This window comes from Ovis canadensis, chromosome 7, assembly GCF_042477335.2.
Source record: "Ovis canadensis isolate MfBH-ARS-UI-01 breed Bighorn chromosome 7, ARS-UI_OviCan_v2, whole genome shotgun sequence".
Taxonomy (NCBI): Eukaryota; Metazoa; Chordata; class Mammalia; order Artiodactyla; family Bovidae; genus Ovis; species Ovis canadensis.
The window spans coordinates 15,465,853-15,485,161 of record NC_091251.1 but is presented as its reverse complement, the minus strand read 5'-3'; positions in this window follow the sequence as shown (position 1 = coordinate 15,485,161).

The following is a 19,309-nucleotide window of genomic DNA, read 5'->3' as shown; positions in this document are numbered from 1 at the left end:
ACATCTCAAATAAGACTCTGTTTAACAACATAAATTGTAACTGCTGAGGCCTGTTAAGTGGTACTGTGAAATTTAGGTATAAACTATCAACACAGTTTCTACCCTTACCCCAACTCAGCCATCTGCATATTAAAACAAGGGCTGTCTCATTAGTTTGAACTGTGTACCTGTAAAGCCAAACCCTATTCCTAAACCACTGATCAAAGGATGGGAGGTTTTAAACAAAGATTTCCATACTGAGGAGCTCCCAGATAACAGCAAAGAAAGTCAATATTTTCCTTACGAAAAAACTTGCATGAAAGAGACATAAGACAATAGATGATATTTAACTAATCCACAAACTTCAAAACACAATTTCATCAAAATGACCTCTAAAATTTTCCTTTAAAGACATTCTCAAATCTCAGAATGGTTTAACTTGACATACTGGAAGTACTACATTTTGAAAGAAAGTACTAAAGTTATTGACAGAATGTGGTCCACTGGAGAAGGGAATGGCAAAACACTTCAGTATTCTTGCCTTGCGAATCCCATGAACAGTATGAAAAGGCAAAAAGATAGGACACTGAAAGAGGAACTCCCCAGGACTGTAGGTGCCCAATATGCTACCGTAAATCAGTGGATAAATAACTCCAGAAAGAATGAAGGGATGGAGCCAAGGCAATATCAACACTGAGATGTGGATGTGATTGGTGATAGAAGTAAAGTCCAATGCTGTAAAGAGCAATATTGCATAGGAACCTGGAATGTTAGGTCCACGAATCAAGGCAAATTGGAAGTGGTCAAATAGGAGATGGCAAGAGTGAATATTGACATTCTAGGAATCAGCAACTTAAAATGGACTGAAATGGGTGAATTTAACTCAGATGACCATTATATCTACTACTGTGGGCAAGAATCCCTTAGAAGAAATGGAGTAGATATCATAGTCAACAAAAGAGTCCAAAATACAGTACTTGGATGCAATCTCAAAGATGATGGAATGATCTCTGTTCATTTCCAAGGCAAACCATTCAATACCACAGTTATCCAAGAAATGTACCAACCAATAATGCTGAAGAAGCTGAAGTTGAACGATTCTATGAATACCTACAAGACCTTCTAGAACTAATACCCAAAAGAGATGTCCTTTTCATTATAGGGGACTGGAATGCAAAGGCAGGAAGTCAAGAAATACCTTGAGCAACAGGCAAATTTTGGCAAAGGCAATGGCACCCCACTCCAGTAGTCTTGCCTGGAAAATCCCCTGGACGGAGGAGCCTGGTGGGCTGGAGTCCATGGGGTTGCTAAGAGTCAGACACGACTGAGCGACTTCCCTTTCACTTTTAATTTTCATGCATTGGAGAAGGACATGGCAACCCACTCCAATGTTCTTGCCTGGAGAATCCCAGGGACTGGGAGCCTGAGGGGCTGCCATCTATGAAGCCGCACAGAGTCAGATACGACTGAAGCGACTTAGCAGCAGCAGCAGCAGCAACAGGCAAATTTGGCCTTGGAGTAGAGAATGAAGTAGGGCAAAGGCTAATCGAGTTTTGCCAAGAGAATGCACTCATCAGGACATGAAGGAGCTCCTTTTTTGGACCATAACTGGACTGTTATCAGACGGCTGTCTGTTACTCAAATCCTTCTTCTTGACAGTCTCCTCCACGTGAATGTGCAGGTCTAATATCAAATCCTGATTCCTCCCTATTTGTCACACATCATTGACTTTATTTGTCCTATTCAGTTATATCATCACTCTCTAGGCTAAGAAGATTGAAAAAAGTGCTTCTTTGGAGAAGAGATGCTAGGGTGGCCCCAGTTAACCCCACCTCCCGACATCCCATGTCCTGTACAATCTCCTTAGCCTCTGTGTTGGCAGGACTTGTGATTTGTTTCTAAGCAGGGGGAAAAGGCAAAGTGGCTGAGAAATCATTTCCTTGATTATGTTACATGCAACTGTAACTTCCTTCTTGTCAGATAACTTTCTCTACTGATTCTATCCTATCCATTGATTTACTCACTGTTGGTTTTGAGTAAGTAAACTGCCCAATGCAGTATCCTACATGACAAAGAACTCAGGGAAGCCTTCAGCTAACAGTCAGCAAGGAGCTGATATTCTTCAATAAGGAAATGGATAAACAAGCTCTAATATATCCATATGATAGAATACAATTCAGCGATTTTAAAAGAGAATGAGGTATCAACTCACTTAAAGACAGGGGAGATTCTTAATTGCATTCAGTATTGGTAAGTGAAAGAAGTCAGTCCGCTACATACTGTATAATTCTATTTGTATAACGTTATCACAAACACAAAACTGAGACAGTGAACAGGTCAGCTATAGGTGAAGACTTGGAGGGGGGCTGTATAAGTGAAGCAGAAGAGATTTTTTGGTGCAATTCAACTATATTGTATTATACTGTAATTGTGTATACATGAGCCTACACATTTGTCAAAATCCACGGAATTGTAGAGGGGACTGAATTTTAAAGTATGCAGATTTTTAAAAAGTCATTTAGGAGTCCAAGGAATCCCAGAATGGAAATGCAGACTGTGACAAAAGAATACGCTTTCCAAGTGTATACAACTGTGGGAATTAAGGCAAGAAAATATAGACCTAAGTAACTTTGGAAACAAGCAGAGTTTGTAAGACTAAAGACAAAAGGAGCTACACATAACCTCTAGTCTAAAGATATAGACAAACACATCTGAAATCACTATTCATGCATATCAGAATCAAACACTTAAGTAAATGAATAGCTGATGATAGAAGCCAGGTTTCTCACTGCTTAAGTGAGAGATCACAGAAAAGCACTAAGAAAAGCCTAGATCGATCCATATGATACTGAATTACATTTGGACGCATAAGCATGAACTTATTTTTAGCTCAATACAGATATAGCTGGATATCTAGACCGAGGTATGTGTATATTCATGGTTTCCTATACACACACATACTATATTGTTTTGTCTACTAAATGGATCTGATAGCAATAACAAAACATCAGCTATAGATTTCTAATTACATCCTCCAATAAAAGGAACCAGGGCTCCCTGGAGAAATGGAGATGGAGTAGAGATGGAAACAGGCAAGATGAGTATTTTATGATGCCAGAACGTAAGGAATTGCTACATAATAGTAACAATGACTATTACATAATAGGAGTATACTAGGGGGACAGGAGGAAACTGAAGGAGTGCCCAGTGTCTAACGCTGGAATAATTAAGAGCAAAATATCAAACAGTAGTACTGGATTATAAGCCAAAAGATACAGTAAGCAAACATAAACATACAGTAAGCTATATTGATGGAACTGAATGAATAAAGGACAATCAAACCGACTGTGCAGAAAATTCCAGATAATCAAGCTGGATACTCTACCCTTAAGGAGATGGGAGGATAACTTTACACTCCCTGAACTGTGAACTGACAAAGTAGCTTTCTCCCAATGAGTATGGTATGCAAAAGAGAGGGGAATGACTGTAGTGGAGAAAGCTGACAAACAGCACCTCAAGTCAGATGGTTAAGATTAACATCAACAAGAAGTCGTGTTAACAGGACGTGCCTTTGATATGAGGTGTCAAGATGGGCACTTTGCCTTTGTGATCATCCTCCCCAAATCCCATAAACACAGTCTAACTCATAAAAAAAGAAATGCCTATAAAACACTGGTCTAGTGCTCCTCAAAACTATCAAAGGCATCAAAAACTTGAAAAATTCTGGGAAACAGTCATAGTCAAGAGAAGCTTAAGGGTACAGAGCAACTAAGTATGATATTTTGGATGGGCTCTGGGACAGAAAAAAAAGACATTAGGTAAAAAACCAAGAAAATATCAGGAACATATGGACTTAATGAATGATACTGCATCAGTACTGGGTCATTAATTATGACAAATGTACTATACTAACATAAGATATTACTAACATAAGAAACTGAGTGTGGGGTCTATGGAAACTGTATTATCTCTGCAATGTCTCTGTACATCTAAATCTATTATCACATAAAAAAGATAATTTCAAAACAAGATAAGCCAGACTCTGGCAGAAAATGCTAGCAGTGTATATGTGCGATAAAGAAGTTACTCACAATATTTTAAGAACTCTAAAATTCAACAATTAAAAACAGTTCAATTTTTAAATGGTCTAAAATCTTGAACAGACACTACAAAAAAAGAAAGAAAGAAAGAAAGAAAGTATGTGAGTGGCCAGAAAGCACAGGAGGGATGCAAGTTAAAGCTATCAGGAGATGGTGCTTCACAGCCCTGGGATAGACCAAAGGGAGAAACCACCACCAAGTACTGTCGAGGATGCGAGGCAACTGCAACCCCGGCTGCTGATGATGGGAGGGTAAGATAAACAAACCACTTGGGAAAGCTCTTTGACAATTTATTATAACTTTAAATGGATACCTGCCTTATGATCTAATGGCAGAAAGCAAACAGGAACTAAAGAGCCTCTTGATGAGAATGAAATAGTAGGGTGAAGAGCTGGCTTAAAACTCAACACTCAAAAATGTAAGATCATGGCATCTGATCCCATCACTTCATGGTAAATAGAAGGGAAAAAAGTGGAAACAGTGACAGATTTTATTTTCTTGGGCTCCAAAATCACTGTGGACAGTGACTACAGCCACAAAATTAAAAGATACTTGCTCCTTGGAAGAAAAGCTATGACAAATCTAGACAGTGTATAAAAAAACAGAGACATCACTTTTGACAAGTCTGTGTAGTCAAAGCTACGGTTTTTCTAGTAGTCATGCATGGATGTGAGAGCTGGACTATAAAGAAGGCTGAGAACTAAAGAATTGATGCCTTCAAACTGTAGTGCTGGAAAAGACTCTTGAGAGTCCCTTGGACAGCAAAATCAAACTAATCAATCCTAAAGGAAAACAAACCTGTATATTCATTGGAATGACTGATGCTGAAAATGAAGTTACAATACTTCGGCCATCTGATGCGAATAGCTGACTCATTGGAAAACACCCTGTTGCTGGGAAAGATTGAGGGCAGGAGGAGAAGGCGACAACAGAGGATAAAATGGTTGCATGCCATTACCAACTCAATGAACATGAGTCTGAGCAAACTCTGGGAGCTGGTGAAGGACAGGGAAGCCTGGCATTCTGCAGTTCATGGGGTCGCAAAGAGTCAGACACGACTTAGCGACTCAACACCAACCATCTTACGATGCATTAGTTTCACTCCAGTTTACCCAAGTGAATGCAGACATACGTCCACAAAATATTTTATAAGATTTCTAAGACAAATAAGACTGTTGATTGAAGTTTTAACTAAAAAGGCCCCAAAGTAAAAATAATCTGTCAGCTGATAGAACTGATAAACAAATTTTGGTCTATTCATTCCATGACATATTGCTCAACAATTTTAAAAACAAACAAACAAAAATAAACTACTGATGCATGCCACAAGGTCAATGAATCTCACAAACATAATGTGGAGACACAGAAAATGGAATACCCCTCCAAAAATATAATTATTCCTTTAATATCAAGTTCAAGAAAAAGGAGAAAGCAACCTGTTAAAGAAGTAAAAAATGTGCTGGAAATTGATTGGAAGAGGGCACAAGGGAACTTTTAGTGTAATGAAACTATTCCAAATCTTGATAATGTTGTTGAATACTTGGGCAAAACTTGCCAGATTATAAACTTAACATCTGTACAGTTCACTGCGCACACATTCTGCCTCAATTAAAAAAGACAAGAGCCACTGTGAACAACTTTATGGAGATAAATTGGACAATATAGATGAAATTAATTTCTTCCATCTGGAAAAGAACCCTTAGCAAACCACGAATAGTGACAAACCACAAATCTAACAAAGTGTTGTTAACAAACAAACAGAAAACATCTTACTGGTGTAATATAAAAACCTTTCCCTTTGAGTTTTCCCCTATTACCATATTTACAACAAGAAGCTCTGCTAAAAACCAGGTCTATTCAACACTACCCTGGAGAGCCTATCTAGAAAAAGAAATACAATGTATAAAGACTAAGACTATTGGATAGTCTATATGCAATATTAGAAAATAAAATTTCAAAACAATATAATGTCTAATAGTTTGTTTCCTTAAATAATTTATAATAAATGTAATGAAAGAAATGGAGATAATACTGTGAAATATCACTGAGAGAAATTAAAGGCCTAGATAGACGAAGTATTTTATATTATATTACATTCAAGAATAAGAAAACTCAATATTGTTGTTTTCATCTAATACCAATTGATATATACATTCAATGTGATGGTGGTGGCTTAGTTGCTAAGTGGTGTTTGACTCTTACCACCCCCATGGACTGTAGCCTGCCAGCCTCTGTCCCTGGGATTTCGCAGGCATGAATACTGGAGTGGGTTGCCATTTCCTCCTCCAGGGGATCCTCCAGGGATTGAGCCCATGTGTCCTGCATTTGCAGGCAGATTCTTCCACCAGGGAAGTCCACATTCAATTCTAAACAAAATTCCAACAGTTTTATTTTGGGTGGAAATTGGCAAGGTCATTCTAAAATGCAAATAACACAAACTATGAATACTAGAAAAGGCGATATGAGAGGACAAACTTGAAACACTGCTTTATTGGCATCAATCAGTTCAGCCGCTCAGTCGTGTCTGACTCTTTGTGACCCCAAGAACGACAGCACGCCAGGCCTCCCTGTCCATCACCAACTCCCGGAGTCCCCCGAAACCCCATGTCCATTGAGTCGGTGATGCCATCCAACCATCTCATCCTCTGTCATCCCCTTCTCCTCCTGCCCTCAATCTTTCCCAGCATCAGGGTCTTTTCCAATGAGTCAGCTCTTTGCATCAGGTGGCCAAAGTATTGGAGTTTCAGCTTCAGCATCAGTCCTTCCAAAAGAACACCTAGGACTGATATCCTTTAGGACGGACTGGTTGGACCTCCTTGCAGTTCAAGGGACTCTCCAGAGTCTTCTCCAACACCACAGTTCAAAAGCATCAATTCTTCAGTGCTCAGCTTTCTTCACAGTCCAACTCTCACATCCATACATGACTACTGGAAAAACCATTGCCTTGACTAGATGGACCTTTGTTGACAATGTAATGTCTCTGCTTTTTAATATGCTGTCTAGGTTGGTCATAACTTTTCTTCCAAGGAGTAAGCATCTGTTAATTTCATGGCCACAATCACCATCTACAGCAATTTTGGAGCCCAGAAAAATAAAATCAGCCACTGTTTCCACTGTTTCCCCATCTATTTTCCATGAAGTGATGGGACCAGATGACATGATCTTCGTTTTCTGAATGTTGAGCCAAAAAAATGTTGGCTTTAAGGCCAACTTTTTCACTCTCCTCTTTTCACTTTCATCAAGAGGCTCTTTAGTTCTTCTTCACTTTCTGCCATAAGGGTGGTGTCATCTGTATATCTGAGGTTATTGATATTTCTTCCAGCAATCTTGATTCCAGCTTATGCTTCCTCCAGCCCAGTGTTTCTCATGATGTACTCTGTATAGAAGTTAAATAAGCAGGGTGACAATATATAGCTTTGACATACTCCTTTTCTTATTTGGAACCAGTCTGTTCCATGTCCAGTTCTAACTGTTGCTTCCTGACCTGTGAAAGATTCTTAAACAAGGGAGAAGTAGCATCAAGCACAAACAAAAAGGTTGATAAGTTGGACTCCATTAAAATATAAAACTTCTGTTCATCAAAAGTTACTGTTAAGAGAATAACAAGATATACCACAAAGTAGAAGATGCTTTCAATACAGATATCTGAATAAAGACTTATAGAACATATAAAGATATTGTATAAATCAGTCAAAGAAAGCAGGCATTTTTAAAGAGTTAAAGTATGGAACAAGAATTTCACCCCAAAAAAGATATTCAAATGACCAATAAACAAATATAAAGATACTTAATTTTGTTAGTCATCCAGGAAATTTAAAATAAACTAACAATAAAATCCATTATGCACCTGCCAAAACAGTTTAAAATAAAATAGAAACTTACCAAGTGTTTGTGAGGATGTGGAGTACCAACAACTCTCATATATTGCTATTATGATTTTAAATTACTACACTATTGAAATTCAATTTCAAAATACAATTTTGAAATTCATATTATCACTTGGGAAAACTTTTTGGTAACTCAGTATAGACCAAAACGTATATATGTAAATCCAATGTGTTAGCAATTCCATTCCCAGAGATATACCCTACATCAGTGAATGTACATGTACAACAAAATACTTGTAAAAGAATCCTTATTTCAGCATTCTTTCTAATTTAAAAACCTGAGAACTGGAAGCCTGGCATGCTGCAGTTCATGGAGTCGCAAAGAGTCAGACACGACTGAGTGACTGAACTGAACTGAACTGAGAACTGTAGAATGGATCAATTGTAAAAAATCAGTTCAAGCAGTGGAATATCACATGGCAATGAGAGATCAAGGCACTGCAACATGAAACAACATCTATAAATCTCACAGACATAATCTTGAGCTAAAAAGGGCAAAAATAGTAGAGTCCATTTTCTAACGTTCCATTTATATTAAGTTCTAAAACCGACAAACCAATCCATATTGATAGAAGTTCTTAGAATAGTGATTCCTTTTATAGGGGTTGCTGACTGGAGGGAACAAGGAGTCCCATGGAGGTGTTAGTATTCCTTTTCTTGATATGAGTGGTGGTGACACTGATTGTACAAACAGAGAAACATACTTTTGTGTAGTATTTTGCTTCAATTAAAACATATACCAGAAAACTGTATAAATCATCCCACAAGCCAGATATATACGACTGATATGCTGTCAAATGCCTAGAATCTTGGCACAGTTTATGTTCCATTTTCGAACCAACACCTAAAACCTAGTATTTTCCAGGAGGATGAATGATCCAACAACTACTTCAGAGACAAGAACTGCCATTAAAGCAATTTCCAATATCTCTTCCTTGTCTCAGGAAGTTTGTGGCAAGTTACTCCGTGAATATAGTAACTAAATGCTAAATGACACAAATAGAAGGTTACTCCTGTACTCAACAGTTATGCTATTAAGCTTAGAAATGATTATATTGTGACAAAATTATCACTGATTCAACATAACTTTCTTACTATTGATTAGTTTGTGATGACTTAGCTCTAATTTTGAATCTTGACCATCAGACCACAGATGTTTTAAAGTAAAGGCCTAAAACATCATGGTTTTAAAGGTTTACAAGATTTTAAACTCAAACTTTTGAAATATTTACTTGATAAAATAAAAGAAAGTCTCAACCTTGTCTTTGTATTCCTTGGAAATGGATTCTGATTTTTATGTTGATTCCCTACATCTACGTTTACATACATACATAGAAATGGTGATTTATTTTTCTTCTTCTCTTTTTCCTACCTGTTCATACCTTCCAAGTTGTATTTTCTCTACAAATTTGGTCTTGCAAGATCAGCCACGTAAACTCAATGCTTTCTACAACACTGTGGTTTTAATTCTAGCAAGGCTACCAGCTGTACAGTGGTGTTCTGGGACAGGAATGTAGAGAATAATTAGCTCGGCTTTTACCAGGTGAGGCTAGCAGAGAGGAGCACTCACTTCAAATCTTCCTTTTCTTAATAAAACTGCTACTCTTTTTTCATATATCAGCATCATCAGTCTTCACCTAAGTGCTACTGACATTAGGGCTTAATCATTTTAGAGGAAAATGTTAAGAAATAGCAACCTCTAAATATGCCAACAATGTAGTTTTTAAACCATGGTCCCTGGACCATTGTGTCAAAACATCTATGATACTAACTGTGAAGGGAACTCCTCCCAGTGCCATGGAGACAGGCCCTGGGAACCTAAAACCCAACAAATCCTCGGGTGATTCTTATTCTTATTGCCACTGAAGTTTGAGAATCACTTTTTTGGGTCTTATTAGAGGTTTGTACGGAGAAGGCAATGGCACCCCACTCCAGTACTCTTGCCTGGAAAATCCCATGGACGGAGGGGCCTGGTGGACTGCAGTCCATGGGGTCGCTAGGAGTCAGACATGACTGAGTGACTTCCCTTTCACTTTTCACTTTCTTGCATTGGAGAAGGAAATGGCAACCCACTCCAGTGTTCTTGCCTAGAGAATCCCAGGGGCGGGGGAGGCTGGTGGGCTGCCGTCTATGGGGTCGCACAGAGTTGGACACGACTGAAGGGACTTAGCAGCAGCAGAGGTTTATAATCACATACCAGAGGGCCAAAGCATAATCTATTAATCAAGGTCTCCAGCTGCTGGCTTAGGCCCTTTATGAAGGCCTAATTCCTCAACTGTGGTCTCCAGACCCCCAAAAGCAACATCACTGAAGAACTCGCAAGGCCCCTCCCAGAGCTACTGAGTCAGAATCTGTGGGGAACCTGGGGGGATGACCTTCAGAAATGTGTTCTAACAGGCTTTCTGGTATTTTGATACATACTAAGGTTACAGACCATGGTCCTAAAAGATGGTCACAAGTCCTTCATCTCCACACATTACTGAGCTGCACTGCCGCTGTATTTGTATGTTTCCCTTGCTGGAGGACACCCTTCAGAAGGAAGAGCACAGGCACACACAGCAAACAGAGCCAGGAATGATTCTTGGCCCTGAGTTTCCAAGTACCAATGGTTCCTGGTACTCGGTAAAGTGTTTCACGGTACTGCTTTCAGAAATTTGCATGTTTTACTCCTAACACTGTAAAGATTGAGAGAGAAACTGTGCCTTGACCTTTAATCGCCTGCTTATAATTTACTACAAAGTAAATACAATTGCTTTCCCAAGACTGTTATTTTTCTGTGTTCTACAGAGCTTCAGATGATTCAAGAAAAAAAATTACTTTCTTTCATTCTGAAGATTAAGTCTACATTTGACCTCTGGTGTTCTAAACTGCCAGTCCCTAAGAATTCATCCCTATATTTTTAAGAGACAGAACAACAAAAGTAATGAAATGATTCCTTGAGACTGCAAACCTCTGTGACAGTTTCTTCTTGATCTGGAGAATAATTCATTGGCAACCCTACTTCTAAATCTGCTCTTCTCCTGGACCCATAAGGGTTGGTATTATCACAAAAAGGATACAGAGGGACATACTCATGAATTTAGATGTTTCTGCTACGCCACTGTCCTAATTTATTATGCTCTTTTCCTTCTGGATTTAAAAATTGTTAAAATTTAAAATAAAATTTGTTTAAATTATTAAAATACAGAAAAGTACAAATAAAGCACCATGACCTATGATCATTAACAATCTATCTTGTTATTCAATCAATTCACCTTTTATAAGCTAGAAACTAATGCATATAGTAAAAAACAAAACTAAAAGCACTGAAAAGTTTAAAATTAAAAGTCACTACTCTCTTCCTACAAACTTAGCCACTGTCAACAGATTAACACACATAGTTTCAGAAAAAAATAATACACCTTTTGTTTATAAAGGGGAATCATATTATGTATATTCTTGGCAGACTATTTAAAACATACCACCAGTCCCCTCAAAAGATATAGCATTTATCTAGTACAGAAGCAGATAGAACTTCAATTTTACAAATACTAGAAATGAAAAAGAAGGCAGAACTGATAAAAGGGACTTTAAAAAAGTATTTTAAAAAATTTTTCTATGCAATTCAATGTGAAATGGAAAAATTCTTAGAAACATACAGCCTACCAAGACTGAATCAAGAACAAATAGAAAATTCAAATAGATCATTACTAGTAGAGACTGAATCAGCAGACAACAGCCTCCAACAAAGAAAAGCCCAGGACTACATGGCTTCACTGGTGAATTTTACCAAACATTTAAAAAATTAGCATCAATCCTTCTCAAACTCTTTGCAAAAAAATCAAAGAGGAGGGAACACTCCCCAACACATTTTATGAGGTCGGAAAAGGACACAATAGAAAACTACAGACCAATATCCCTAATGAATATAGACACGAAAATTCTCAGTAAAATACTAGCAAATTGAATTCATCAGTATACTAAAAGGATCATTTACTATGATCAAAAATCCAACACATACAATACAATCACTGTGATAAATCACATTAGCAAAATGAAAGAAAAGAACAGTATGATCATCTCAATGGACACAGAAAAAATATTTGACAAAATGCAACATCCATTATTAATAAAAACTCATACTAGGAATAGAATAAACATATTTCAACATAGTAAAGTCCATCTATGACAAACCCACAGCTAATGTTATGTTCAATGGTGAAGCTGAAGGCTTTTCCTCTAAGATGAGAAATAAGACAAGGTGCTCAGCACTCCTGTTCAATATAGTACTAGAAGTCCTAGCTAGAATAATCAGGCAAGAAAAAGTAATGAGAGGCAAAAAAATTGGAAAAGTAGTAGTAAAATTGTCTCTATTTGCACAACATGATTTTATATATAAAAAAATCTTAAAAATTCAACAACAATAAAATTCACTAGATCTAATCAATTAGTTCAGGAGACTTGCAGAATACAAAAATAACATGCAAAATTAACACAGTTTCTATACAACTCTGAAAAAAAACATTTTCTGAAAAATAAAAAATTGAACCCATTTACTATAGGATCAAAAACAACAAAATACTTTAAGAATAAATCTAACTAAAGAGGTGTAAGATTTCTACTTGGAAAATTTCAAGATAATAATGAAAGAATTCAAAGAAACAAATAGAAAAGTACCTTACATTCATGGATTGGAAGAGTTAATATTGGTTAAATGGTAATATTACCAAAGCCACCTGTAGATTCAAAGCAATCCCTAACATGATTTCAATGGCTTTTTTTTTTAAACAAAAGTAGAAAAACACTTTTAAAACAGAAACACATAAACCCTGAATAGCCAATGAAGGGATCCAAAAATAAAAGTGAAATCGGTGCATTTATGGGGAAACAAGTTGAATTAAAAAGAATTACCATAAACGTTTGCCTGCACAGATTCTTTCCAATCATTAAGGAAAAGATAATTCTCATGTTAGGACTTCTCTGGTGACTCAGTGGTAAAGAACCCACCTGCTTTCAATCCCTGAGTTGGGAATATCCCCTGGAGAAGGAAATGGCAACCCACTCCAGTATTCTTGCCTGGGAAATTCCATGGACAGAGCAGCCTGGCAGGCTACAGTCCATGCGGTTGCAAAAGAGTCTAACACGACTTAGCAACAATTCTCATGTTCCGTCACGTGAATTACCAGATCACAGAAAAAGACAAATTATAAATTAAGTATAATCAGTGTATGAGAATTTGGCAAACTCAAACCGAAACAAAAGTTATTTAAAAAATCTAACTTATCCATATGCTGAAGGAATAAAAAACCAAGATCAATTAGGTTTTACTCAATGAATTACAAAGTGTTTTATTAGTAGGACATTTATGATCAATCAATTACTTAATAAGTTAATTAAAAAAATCAAACAAGTTTGAAAAAGAGCATCTAAGCCAAATCACCAGCAATATCACACTGAACAAAAGATTTCTGAACATATTCTTCTCATTCATGAGATCAAGTCAACAGTAGCTATTAATATACATATATATCAATAGCTATTTATATATATATATAAACAACATATATATATGTCTCAACAATAGCTATTAATTATAAAGCATTTCTTGAATTAAGCCAAGAATGAAGAGGTGTAATATTGATAAGTAGGAGGAAATTATTTGCAAATAATTTATCTGCAGTAATAATTATTACTTATTTATCTAGATAATCCAAGAAAATTGTTTTTAAAAAATCAAATGAAAAGGATTAACAGTCATAGTAAACTATTGACACTAGAAACTAGAGACGAGGTACATGGATGTTCCCTGAAAAATGCTTTCAATTTTTCAGTATGTTTGAAACTTTTCATAGTAAAGTGTCAGAAAAAAAAGATTAGACCTAATAATATATTTCAGCCGCAGGTTAAGTTCAAAAGAAGATCACAGGTTGAACAACCACACTATAAACGCAGTAACAACTTTGGAAAAATAAAAGATCATATTTGACTAAAAATTATATATAAAATCTCTGAGAATAACCATAACAACAAAAAAATAACATAGCTAAAAGAAGATTTTAAAATTTTTATCCAACTCAGGCAAAGGAACTAAAAATATACTACCAAGCAAAACCAGTTGAGAACTGAGATTTACTTAGACATTCATGAACTTCCTTCAGGGCTATCTTTAATTCCTGAAAATTTCACGAACATAAAAAAAAAAAAAAAAAGAAAGCAACTATGATAACCCATTAGCAACAAATTATGCTGGTATTTGGACAGCCAAATTAATGTGAAATATATTTGATATTTTAAAATAAAATTAGAAAATAATTTGATTAGATGAAAGCAGTATTACATAAACATTGTTATAAATGGGAACATAATTTATATTGATTTTTTTTAAGACTCATGATGGACTCATGTCATTTTATCAATGCAATGTTGTTTGCCTTATAGACAATTTGTATCGACTGCTAACAAGAAGCAAACCATAACAGAAGCAAACAGGACCCTGTCAGAGAAAATGGTATGCTTTTGCTCTTAGCTCCTCTGTTTTGCCTTTAGCTTTTGCATAAGCAGGGATATCATATCCAAACACCTTTCTGTCATAATTACCTAAATTTCAGTTATATATATTGACGGAGACTTCAATAACCAGAACATCTCTGAAGATGAACTGTGGGCAATCAGTGGATTTTGTGGGTGTGCAAAGACAAGGAGTACACAGCTGCTGTCCTCTGCAACCGACAAGCTCTGGTCTAGGGTAATGATAATCTGAGACTGCATTGTAGCGTAGCTGCCAGCAGAACAGTTCCCAGGGTACACAACTGTACTTGTGATGAATGAATCTACTGTACCTTATGGTGTCCCTTAATGAACCAGAGGAGAAGATAGCGTAGGGGATACCACACAAGTTCCTTAACCTTTTGCAGCCTCTAGTTTTTCTGGCCATTTCTTTTTTTCTGCAGCAGAACTATTTCTACTCCTCGAGTGTCATCTTCTATCTTCACCTCAAGAGCTTGCGATTAAGTTGGCCTGAACAAACTTCATTCATCTCTTTCCTCTGCCTTTGCTTTCTTTAGCCTGTCATTTTCATTCAGGTCTCAGGGTAGGTGAAGTATGTTCCTAGGAAACTTCCCACGTGCTCCAGACCCTCCTGCATTCTCCTACAGCAACCTGTCATGTTGCCTTTATCAACTGTGTATCTGCCTCTTTGGATGTGGACTGTCCTTTCCAGACTGAGAAGTCTCAGAGGTCTAGGAATGTTTTGTCTTTTTCACTATTTTATCTCAAGGAACCAGGGTGTTGCAAACAAGTATGTTTTCACTTCTGCTTTGCAAACCACAGGTGGTGCCGTTCCATAAACGGTCATATGAACGGTGACACCTAGAGATGTGTGGGAACAACATGCGCTGTCTCCACTATAAGCCTATCATGTCGAAGTCTTAATACATATTTGTGGGATGAATGAATATTAAACCAAAGTTTCCCTAAAATTCTTTCAATTCTAAACTTCTACAACTATTCATGACATTTACAAAATAGATCCCAGTATAAATTATAAAAACTGCCAATTGTATCCACAAAACTTACACATACAAATAATACTCGGTTCAAAATTTATAGGTACATTCAATTTTATTGTATAATCACCCCCATCTCACCCCTCTAGGTCACCACAGATGAACTATTATTTTTAGAGTAAATTCAGTCCTTTGAAGGAAAGTCTAATCCACAGTAAACTTTCTTTAAGTCATTTATATTTTAATATAAATGAATTTGTCTAGTTGTGAAATTTTCTAGCTAGGAGAGATATTAGTGAACTGGTGGAAGATTTCAATTACAGAATGTTATCTGGGATATAAAATGCTCTGTGTATGATCTGACAATGGATGTAATGTCCGATTCAAGATTGGAATCAAATTCCTGCTTCATGTTTTCACATCAGGTTCCTGATACCACAGAGCCTTTCTTCTTGTTTGAGATGCCCTCCATAAGCAGGAGGTATGCAAGACTGAACAATGGCCTCAAAGCTATGTGGACACTTGCTAATCCCTGGAACCTATGGATATTATCTTACATGGTACAAAGGAGCCTTGAAGTTATGATTAAAGACCTTGAGATGGTGAAATTATCCAAAGCGAGGCCAATGTAAATCACAAGGGTCCTTAAAAGAGGGAGGCAGCAAAGTCAAGGAAAGCCCAGAAATGAAGCAGAGAAAGAAAAGCTTCATAGCCAGGGAATGAAGACAGCGCCTAGAAACTGGGAAAGGCAAGGAAATGGATTCTCTAGATCATCCGGAAGAAATCAGGCTGCCATTAGTTAGGTTTTCTAACATAAGTTAGGCAGCTAGGCTGCCATTGATTTGCTTGTATCTCTGTAAAATTTATTTTTGACTTCTGAACTGTAACATAATTAACTTGTGTTGTTTTAAGCCCCTAAGCTAAGCGCTGAAGAATTGATGCTTTTGAACTGTGGTGTTGGAGAAGACTCTTGAGAGTCCCTGGGATTGCAAGGAGATCCAACCAGTCTATTCTAAAGATCAGTCCTGGGTATTCTTTGAAAGGACTGATGCTAAAGCTGAAACTCCAGTACTTTGGCCACCTCATGCAAAGAGTTGACTCATTGGAAAAGACTCTGATGCTGGGAGGGATTGGTGGCAGGAGGAGGAGGGGACAACAGAGGATGAGATGGCTGGATGGCATCACCGACTCGATGGATGTGAGTTTGGGTGAACTCTGGGAGCTGGTGATGGACAGGGAGGCCTGGTGTGCTGCGATTCATGGGGTTGCAGAGTCGGGCACAACTGAGCGACTGAACTGAACTGAATTGAAGCTTACGGTACTGTGTTACAGTAGCAAAAAAGAAACCAATATAGGAAGTTGGAGGAAGCCTAGGGCACTAAAGACCAATTAGCATAAAATCGCAGGCCACGAGTCGTCAAGAGTCAAACACGGCTGAGCTACTGAACCAGGCCTGCCCCCCCCCCCGGCCCCGCCCCACCAGGGAGGTGGTGGCAACCAACAAAGGTGACTCACTTGATAGATCTCGGTTAGCTAGTGGCCAGACCCAGAGTTTAAGGCAGAACAGAGGTTCTAATTAAAGAATTTGTATTCTAATACTTGAAATGGATGGGAACTTTACCTGCTTTGTCTATGAGGCTTGGATGAATGGTAGATACATAAGTGACACTTGTGACTCACCAACTACAGGACACAGTCTTCCAGCATTGCTAATGAATTTTCACAGATAATGCAACACCCTTTGCTTTTATTTTCCCTTTAGATGCTAGAAGTCATTTATAGGTCAGTTTGTAATCTAAACAGACTGAAATTGATTGGACTCTATGGGGATCACCTGCCGAACCACAGCTACTTCCTGCCATGTGAAAACTAAGGTACACCAATATTTAACTGGTAGTGTCAACTGGGGGTGGAGGGTAGTTTTCTTAACAGTTTATTGCAAAAGGAATTTATCACCAAGTCTAAGCATTAAACTACATCTACCCCTTAGAATTGGAGAAGGAAATGGCAACCCACCCCAGTATTCTTGCCTGGATAATCCCATGGACAGAGGAGCCTGGCAGGGGGGTCACAAGAGTCGGACATGGCTTAGCGACTAAACCACTACCACCACCTTTTAGAAGGAATACATTCAGGATCTCTTTGTAGCAAGAGATGTAAGACCCAGAGCACAGAATCAGACAGACCTATTTTCAAAATCAGTGCTCATATACTTCAGTTCAGTCGCTCAGTCATGTCTAACTCTTTGCGACTCCATGAATCGCAGCACACCAGGCCTCCCTGTCCATCACCAACTCCCAGAGTTCACTCAGACTCACGTCCATCGAGTCAGTGATGCCATCCAGCCATCTCATCCTCTGTTCGTCCCCTTCTCTTCCTGCCTCCAATCCCTCCCAGCATCAGAGTCTTTTCCAATGAGTCAACTCTTCGCACGAGGTGGCCAAAGTACTGGAGTTTCAGCTTTAGCATCAGTCCTTCCAAAGAACACCCAGGACTGATCTCCTTTAAAATGGACTGGTTGGATCTCCTTGCAGTCCAAACAACTCTCAAGAGTCTTCTCCAACACCACAGTTCAAAAGCATTTATTCTTCAGCACTCAGCTTTCTTCACAGTCCAACTCTCACATCCATACATGACTACTGGAAAAACCATAGCCTTGACTAGATGGACCTTTGTTGGCAAAGTAATGTCTCTGCTTCTCAATATGCTATCTAGGTTGGTCATAACTTTTCTTCCAAGGAGTAAGCGCCTTTTAATTTCATGGCTGTAATCACCATCTGCAGTGATTTTGGAGCCCAGAAAAATAAAGTCTGACACTGTTTCCACTCTTTTCCCCATCTATTTCCCATGAAGTGATAGGAACAGATGCCATAATCTTCGTTTTCTGAATGTTGAGCTTTAAGCCAACTTTTCACTCTCCTCTTTCACTTTCATCAAGAGGCTTTTTAGTTCCTCTTCACTTTCTGCCATAAGTGTGGTGTCATTTCCATATCTGAGGTTATTGATATTTCTCCCAGCAATCTTGATTCCAGCTTGTGCTTCTTCCAGCCCAGCGTTTCCCATGATGTACTCTGCATAGAAGTTAAATAAGCAGGGTGACAATACACAGCCTTGTCATACTCCTTTTCCTATTTGGAACCAGTCTGTTTTTCCATGTCCAGTTCTAACTGCTGTTTCCTGACCTGCATATAAGTTTCTCAAGAGGCAGGTCAGGTGGTCTGGTATTCCCATCTCTTGAAGAATTTTCCACAGTTTATACTAGCTGGGTAATGCTGGGCCAGTTATTTGCAGTCACTTGGTTTCTCTGAGTCAGTTTCCTCACCTATAAAATGGAAGTAACAGCAGAACCTACTTCAATAGGATTATGAAACGATTACATGGGATATGGTAGAGAAAGTATTCTTGGCTCAGCTGCTATTACTTGGGGTTATCCTCTAAAGGATTAAAAATGAAGTTCTATCTTTGAGCTGGTTTTCATTCAGTTTGGTGAACCCTTAGATTTTCTGTGGCAAAGTCTCTGGTGACTTCCTGCTGAAGAAGAATGAAACCTTCAGAGCTATGGATTCCCCCACTCCCCACCGCCCCCATCAACTTTCATTAGAGCTGATACATGTTAGTCCAATAGAGAGGCTCAATAACCCTTCTATGCATACACTATGGGGGAATTTCCCTCCCTGACATTTCTTCCCTGTTCCTGTCCTCATTAAGCACACAGCCCCATCATATTCTCCTTCTCCTCCTATAGGTTTGTACAGAGTCCCAAACAGAAATACCTGTGAGCGCTTCCTGGTATTTTGTTTTATTTTTCTTTATCTGGCTGTGCCAGGTCTTATTTGCGGTGTGCGGATCTTCTGTTGTG